Source organism: Juglans microcarpa x Juglans regia, chromosome 8D, assembly GCF_004785595.1.
Source record: "Juglans microcarpa x Juglans regia isolate MS1-56 chromosome 8D, Jm3101_v1.0, whole genome shotgun sequence".
NCBI classification, from domain to species: domain Eukaryota; kingdom Viridiplantae; phylum Streptophyta; class Magnoliopsida; order Fagales; family Juglandaceae; genus Juglans; species Juglans microcarpa x Juglans regia.
In genome coordinates, this window is record NC_054608.1 from 5897943 (window position 1) to 5906992 (window position 9050).

A 9050-nucleotide genomic window follows, 5' to 3' on the forward strand; every position below is an offset into this window, starting at 1 on the left:
ATATTAGTAGCAGAGGTAGGAGGAATCAAACTCCAAGTTTGGTTTTGTTGTAGAGTAGTATATTCTTGTGACATTGCTTCTCTCCATTCAGAGAACTTGGCAGCTACGGAATAACTCGATGGTTCATCTGGGACAGATGCAGTGGTAGTGAGACAAAAGCGAAAAGAGTAAGGTACTGTACCATCCTTGAACTGTCGAGGTCGAGAGTAATTTGTGTGAGTACGAGTGATAATTGGTGATCGTGAGGAATTAAGGCAGGTGGAGGTGAGGGAAGGAGAGGAGCTGTGGAGTTCGGTGAGAAGGTTCTAGAGAGGACTGGCTGTGGAGAGGAAGACGTGGAAGACTCTGGGCTTGAGGAGAACGATGATTGATTAAAAGAATTTGGATGTGGGCCAGGTCCGAGAAGGGATGGCATGACTATGGGTAGAGATACCGTTTTTGGGTTTGAGGAAAGCTTAGATGAAGGGGGGTCCATTTGTTTGAAGAGGAAAAGATGTCTCATTAAACACAACATCTCTAGAAATATAGAATCTATTATTAGTGAGATCTAGACACTTATATCCCTTATGAGATGTACTGTAACCCAAAAAGAGACACGGTGTAGAACGAAATTTATAGGGCCTGAGATTGGGTCAACATGTGCACCCAAAAATTTTGAGGAATTTGTAATCTAGATCAAAGTTGTAAACAAGAAAATGAGGAGATTTATTTTTGAGAGTAGGAGAAGGAAGAATATTAATTAGATAAACAACAGTCTCAAAAGCATCAGCCCAATAGGAAAAGGGAAGAGATGAGTGAGCCATTAAAGCGAGTCCAGTTTTAACTATGTGCCTATTTTTCTTTTAACTAAGCCATTTTGTTGATGCGTGTGAGGGCATGAGAGACGATGAGTAATACCCATTTTTTGACATATTGGAGTTAATGGTTTGAACTCCCCACCTCCATCAGTTTGTAGAGTGAGAAGTTTGGTGTTGAATAAACGTTCAATATACGACAGAAATTTAGAGAAAATATGAGAGACATCAGACTTAAGTTTAAGTGGAAAAAATCAAGTGTAACGTGAGCAGCAATCAACAAAAGAAAGATAGTATTTAAAATCCAGTCTGGAAACATAAGGGGCCAGACCCCACAAATCTACACAAAGCAACTCTAAAGGCCTTGAATAATGGGCTTGACTATTACAAAAAGGTAATTGATGAATTTTTGCTAAGGGACACTCAGGACACTGAAACTTGACATCCTTGTGAGAAAACGACAGGCACTTCGAATGTAGGACACGAGAAACTAGTGCTAAGGATGGATGTCCTAGCCTTCGGTGCCATGAGCAACACTTGTTCTTTCACAAACATGAGTGGATGGAGAGGAGGATGAAGACAAGTTGGGAGGGAAGACAAACAGGCCATTACGCATGGGACCAGTGAGGAGGAGTGTCCTTGTGTGTTTGTCCTTCACAGAAAAATGGGAGGAGTGAAATTAAAAAAAACAAGAGTTATCAATGCAAAATTGAAGAACTAAAACTATATTCTTAGTTATGGATGGAACACATAGCATATTGCGAAGACAAAATGAAATAGGAGAAGAGCTAGGAGAAAAAGAGGAGTCACCGAAGTTCTGGATGTTTAAACCAGTACCATCTCCAACTCGGATTGTGTCATCACCACTATATTGCTCAGATGAAATATTTAAGTTATTCAAATCATTGGTAATGTGATGAGTGGCTGCTAAGTCCGGGTACCATGAAGAGTCAGACATCGAGCCAGGAGCAGTATAGTTAGCTGAAAAAGATTTTGGAGCATCAAATTGATAGGAATGATCAAACCTGTGTCTACACTGCAGAGCAACATGCCCTGATTTGTTGCATACTTGACAAGTGGGACATTGAGCCGTGTAATGAGGTGTAGAGTTGTTAGGAGAGTAAGATCTGCCACCACAAGAATTAAAGGAGGAATGCCCGCGACCTTTGCCTTGCCGTTCGCTACGAGCAAATCCACACCCACGTTGATCACGCCCACTCGCAGCACTGAAATTAGTAGTAGGTTCAACAGAGATAGAACTACGGGTGAAATGAGAGGCACGAGTCTCATGAATGAGCAAGAGCTGGTATAGCTCAGTGGAGGAGAGAGGGGCAGCTTTAGTAGTGACTGACGTGATGAATGGTTCATAAGCTGAACCTAAGCCATTGAGTAAGTAAGTAAACAAGCTCTTTGTCTGGTAATGGGTTCCCTGTTGCTACAAGAGAGTAGGCAAGAAGATGTACTTTCTCAAAATAGTCCGAAATAGATTGGTCTCCTCTGGATAAATTCATGAACTGAAAGCATATTTGGAATTCCTTAACATGGGAGTGAGAAGAGAACAAGGATTCTATAGAGACCCAGAGATCTCGGGTTGTAGTAAAGGAGAGTACATGGCCTAAAATGGATTCAGAGAGAGAAGAAAAGAGAGTGCTTAAGACCAGTTGGTCTGTGCGTCGCCATGTAATGAATAATGGATTCTGTTTGGGTAAAACATGTTCAGATGCAGAGATGGTTTCCGCGTGGGGGGAGGAGAGAACCATCAACATAGTTGAAGAGTCCTTGCCCTCGTAGATAGGCTGAGATTTGAACTTTCCATAGAAGATAGTTGTCGGAGGTTAATTTGGTAGTAACGATATGGGAGAGGGAGGTGAGGGTGGAGGGAGGAGGAGAAGAAGAAGATGAAGAAGAGTTGGCCATTGATCAAGGTGACGGTAGTTGAATGGCTCTTGATACTATGTTAGAGAGAATGAGTTTCTTGAATATTCTTCATTGATTTGTTTCTGTACATGATGTGTATATTTATATATGATAAAGGAGAATAAAAGAATATTTGGTTTGTTACAAAAACCATAGAGAATGATAACAGATTTTCCTACTGTTACTTTCTAGAAGAATACGGTAGTCTGCTGTTTTTTTATGTATTGCATGTGTGATCCTCTGCTTCTCCCGTTGCTGCATGGGCTTGAGTGATGCTCACCTTCTGTTTGTCAATATGTGCCATAGGTTCAGATATTCTAATAATAGGTAAGATATCTAGACCTTGGCTTTATTTAAAAAGAGGAAAGGTAGCAGCTTCCTTGTTATCTTAGATATATATATATATATATATATTTTCCCTAGCTCTCAATTTTGGATTTTTGATAGTATTACGCTCAAGATAGTTTTTGTTAAATTTAAAATAGTTAATTTTTTTTTTTTTTTTTTGTAGAAAACAAAGATAGTATCTCAATTTTATTAATATCCCTCAAAGATGACGGGAGAATATCATTTTAGAAACAAATATGGGGTTTCAAAAGTTCCTAATCAAGATTTCAAAAAAGTCCTATACTACGCTTTACTAGGGCTGAGCACCGACACTTTCGGAGTCGGAGGGCCAACCTCCGACTCCGACTCCGACTTTGTCGGAGGTCGAATCCGACCTCCGACTCCGACTCCGACATGTAGAGAATCCGACTCCGATCCGACTCCGACTTGTCGGATCGGAGTCGGATCGGAGTCGGATTTTTTGACTTTTTTTTTAAATTTTTTTTTAACTTCATATTTGACCCACTTTAAAAAAAAATTGTGGTCTTTCAAATTTCAATTTTCTCAAAATTACAATCCAAACTTATTAAACTTTTGATTATAATAAAAAAATACAACTAAATAAAACAAGTAACATACTAACATACATTCAAAAAATAAAAAGAAAGTCATATTTTTACATGTACTCCCATCGTCCATGATTCCATATCCACATCCAACTAATCACTACAATAAACAAAGGCACCGTATACGAAATGAAGATTAAAAAAAAAGCAGCGTATAGTTACTATAGTATACTATTATAATTACTATGAATCTATTTTTAATTATATTATATATATGATATATATTATTATATATGAATATTAAAAAAAAAGGCACCGTATATGAAATGAAGATTCAAAATATAGTATTAATATTTTATATATAACATAGTATTAATATATTATACTATTAGTCTATTACTATATCTTATAGTATAATTACTAATACTATAGTATCATACTATTAGTATGTTAGTGATTTAATATTATATATATTAAATCTCTAATCTCTTATACTTGATATATATATTAATATATATAAATATTAGTAATACACTAATAGTATTAGTATATTAATATTAGTATTAGTTATACTAATAGTTATATTAGTATTAGTTATTATTAATACTATATATTATACTAATAGTGATATTAATACTATATATAGTTATAATGATTAGTATAACTACATTAGTTTTAGTTATAGTGATTTAACATAACTATATTAGTATAAGTTATAGTGAATCAGTGATTTAGTGTAGGTATAATACTATAAGTTATAACTATAGTCTACAATAGTATTAGTATAAATATTAGTATTAGTTAAAGTGGATTACTAATAGTATTAGTATTAGACCATAAATCTAATTAATATATTAATGTATATTAGTATTACTAATATATTTATCAAAAGGAATATGTTGAGAATTTATTAAGTCAAAAAATATAATTAATACAAGATATTGTTATATAAAATTTATATGAATAATACTTTAGTTATTATTCATTAGTATTAGATGTTATTCTAAATTTATAGATTAGTGTTTATCCATTAGTATTACATGTTGATGTTATTATGCATCTTAGTGTTTATAGTATATTATATATACATTAGTATTACATGTTATTATATTTATACATTAATAATTTAGTGTTACAACTTACATGTAACATGGTAGTAATATTATAAATTTGTAATAGTATGATATTTACATATAGTCATATATTAAACTATTATTATTTATTAGTCAATTTAGTCTATATATTATAGTATAAATATATTATTTAACTAGTATATTATTGAGTTTAACTAACTATATAAGATATAGTTGTATAAAATTTAAATGATTAATATATAGAAAAACACATATATTTTTTATAAAATATGTATAAAATCGGAGGCGGAGTCGGAGAACCAAGTCGGAGGCGGAGGCGGATTGTCGGAGGCAGATCGGAGCGGAGTCGGAGTCGGTTCTTCAATGACTCCGACTCCGACTCCGACTTCCAATAGGGAAAAAACTCCGACTCCGACTTGTCGGAGTCGGAGCGGACTCGGAGCGGAGCCGGAGCGGAGTCGGATTCGGAGTCGGATTTTTGCTCAGCCCTACGCTTTACAATATGTAAACAATGAAAGCAGTAACTATTTACAAAAAAAAAAAAAAAAGATTATATAATACCCAAAGTAAAACTTCTATTTCCACCTACATTTTGGCAAACCTAGATTTATGAGTAACAAAGATTCCATACAGTTAGTCGTTGAGGCAGTGATGATGTAGAAAAAAAAGACAAGACGAAGTAATACATTAATTGCTACAAGATTAGTTAAACCATCTGCCAATTGCCTATTCTTTATGTATACTAAACATCAAAATTAGAAATTTGTTAATGTCTAGGATATCTTCCCAAAGATCCACATACCTGCAAGGAGGACTTTTCTTACTTTTACACCAGTTAACTACTAGCAAAGCATCTAATTCAATAATGAGGTCATAAAGACCTAGCTGGTAACATAAAGAGAGGCCAGCTTTAACTGCAGAACCACCAAATAAATGAAAAAGCCATGTATGAAATGACCATAATAATCATGAAGGATCCCACCACAACCATCAAATCCAGTTGCCCTTTGAGGCTCCATCAATATTGAGTTTTATTCTACCAGTTGGAGGATTTAACCAACGAACCATGCAATATGAGACTTGTGTTCTAGTCTTCAGTAGAGGGATTCTCAAAATATTGAATATGCCCTCTAATGGTTTAATCATCAGATTAAGTTCTTGCCAACCATTTCACAACTTTTTCAAATAATGCATGAGGCATGTCTTATCACACCTTCATACTTGCTAAATTTCTAGCTAACCACAATTCATAGGGTATCAAACATGGAATTAATTGAGCTAGTAAATGAAGCTGATTTGAACCATGAAAAACCGACCATCAAGTGAGCAACTTATCTCTCCATCCCAAGGCTATAATGGATGAGATGCCAAAAATCTGGGAGAAATGAGACCATACAAATACAGCAAGGGAACAATCATTATAAAAAACATGTAAATTAGACTCAAAGCTTCACAACCATAACTACATTTTGAAGCCATGCTTATGCCCATTATTCCACAAGATATCTCTGGTGGAAGAATTTTACTCCAAATCCACTTTGATGCAGAAAACTGAGGTTGGTGAACTCTAAGAATATCCCAAGCTGACTTCGTAGTAAATTTTCCATCATTTGTATGCTTCCAAAATTGAACATCATCACCACTTCTTAGTTTGACATTGAATCTAAGAATTCGATGCATCAACATAGGATTCTGTAGCGCTTTAAGCTTAACATTCTGCCAACAACAGTACATAGATCATTTATTCGAAGCTTTGGTGTAGAGACAAAAAAATCCAAAGATGCAAGGGATCTATCACCAATCCAGTTATCATGCCAAAAATTTAATGAGCCACTTCTAAGCTTTCACTGAATTTCAGATTGTATAAAGGGCAAATGAACAGATATAGACCTCCATTTATGAGTGTCATGGTCTAGATGAACTTCAGTCTAGAGACACAACATTGGAGAGAAACTTCTGGCTCATATAAATAGCCCAAAGAGAGGTCAAATTTACCATATTCCAAGTAAGTTAGCATTGCAAAGCTTTTAAAAAATCATTTAAATTCCTTATGCCCATGCCAGTCTTTTCAACAGGTCGACTTATCTTTGCCCAGGATACCCCTTTTTTTTTTTTAATGCCCTTCACATTCCCCCCGAAAGAAAGATGCAAAATCTTGCTTAACTGAATCTTCACCTTTTTGGGAGGGCATATTACATAAAGAATATGCACTGGAATAGAAGATAATACAGCCTTAATCAAAGTAGATTTCCTACCTGCAGATAATAAACGAGCTTTCCAACCACAACTTTCCTTTCGATCTTAGCAAGGATAGGTTCAAACAAGTTTATATTTAATCTACCACAAAAAAGAAGAGCTCCAAAGTAAGTAATAGGGAAACTACCTTCCTTGAAACTAATAGCTCTAGCTACAATCTGCTTCCCTGCTCGAGATGCATAATTGTGCATAAGAAAATATTTTTTTGTGGATTAATTTTTCTTCCAGATGCTTGTTCATTAACAAAACTCCATTAAAAAAACTAAGCTCCTTTTGGATCCATTAAATAAAATTAACAGATCATTAGCAAAGAGAATATGAGATACAACAGAACAATCTCTTGCACCTTGTAAGGAATAACAGAAGACTCCAGAAGAATTTGTGACAACCCTTTACTTAGGGCCTCTTCACTTAAAATAAAAAGAAGAGGTAAAAGCATATTGCCTTGCATCAACCCTCTGATGGAATGAAAAAGTCCCTCATGAGTTCCATTAAGAACAATAGAGAAAATGAAGCCTCTATAATATTGCTATTAAAAGGGAAACGACCGGGGCATTAAAACCAAACGTTAGGAGAACTTGAGACAAGAACGGCTTGTCAACATGATCAAAGGCCTTTGTCATATCGACTTTTAAAATGACATTCCATCCTCTAGATTTTTTTAGATGCGCTTGGAGTAAGTGATTGGGCAAGAGCTATATTTTTATAAATAAGCCGATTGTCAACAAAAGCTCCTTGTCGAGGAGAGACAAGCTCTAGGTAATAAAGAGCCAAGCCTTGTTGCAAGAATCTTGGAAATTATTTTGTATGAAACTTGGCATAAGCTTGTTGGCCGAAAATCAACAAATTAAGTGATCGGCTCATCAACTTTAGGGATCAATGTAATGAATGAATGCTAGAAAGAATTAGGAAGAGGAGACCCCCCTATAGAAAGACAGTACAACATCCCATACGTCATTGCTAACAATGTCCCAACAACTAGAGAAAAAAATGATGTGAATCCATCTGGTCCAGGAGCTAAATCAGTTGGAATGGAGTCAACAACAACTTCAACTTCTTATAAAGTGGGTGCCAACAACATGTATAAATTGGTATCATCATTAACTAAGTGTGGAATAACTTGGATAATTTCATAGCAACATGAGACAGCCTCTTAGGCTAACTGCAGCAGACTGTATATCACCATGATTGGCAGAAACCATCCCATTAGGCAAGGTTAGAGAAACAACTCTTGACTTTCTCCTTTTATGTAAAAACATCTTATGGAAGAATTTCGAACTTCTATCCCTTTTTTTAGCCAATTAATTCTAGACTTTTGCTTGTAAAACATTTCCTCTTGAAGCAAAATTTGATCATACTTAGATTCTAACTTTTGCAAATGACTTAGATTAGCCTCTGAGTTTGATGATTGTAATGCCGATTCAGCCAATTGTATACTATCCATTAACTCAGATAGCTTCTAAAGAATATCACCAAAAACTGAAGCATTCCAATTCTTCAAAGTTGTCTTCAACCTTTTCAATTTAAATGCCATTCTATTTAATCCAGTCTTATGACAAGGCTGATTCCAAACAGGAGACACAAGCTCCAGAAAATTTGGGTAAATTATCCACATATTTTGGAATCTAAAAGATGAGAATGGCTAGCTTTTCAACCCCTTAGTTTCAATCAACAGAGGGCAATGATCTCAATATAATCTTTCCAGGTGTGATAAAACAACATGCAGAAAAGAAGCCAGCCAATATTGACTAACTAAAGCTCTATCCAATCTTTCCCAATTAAAATGCCCATCTCTTCTGCAATGCCATGTTAATCTAGAGCCAGAGTAAGGAAGATCTTACAATAAATTTACCTCAATGAAATTAAAAAAATTATTCTTTAGCTGCAGTCGACACAGGAACACCCCAACCTTCTCCAGATCGTTTTTAATGCTATTGAAATCTCCTATGACCATCATAGGTTTATCAACAATTCCCAATCTTGAAAGAGATTCCCACAACTCTCTTCTAAGAATAGAGCTGCATTTAGCATATCCAACTGAGAATAGAGCATTTGAACCCATGAAATCAAGAGTAAAATAGAAAAATTGCAGTGAT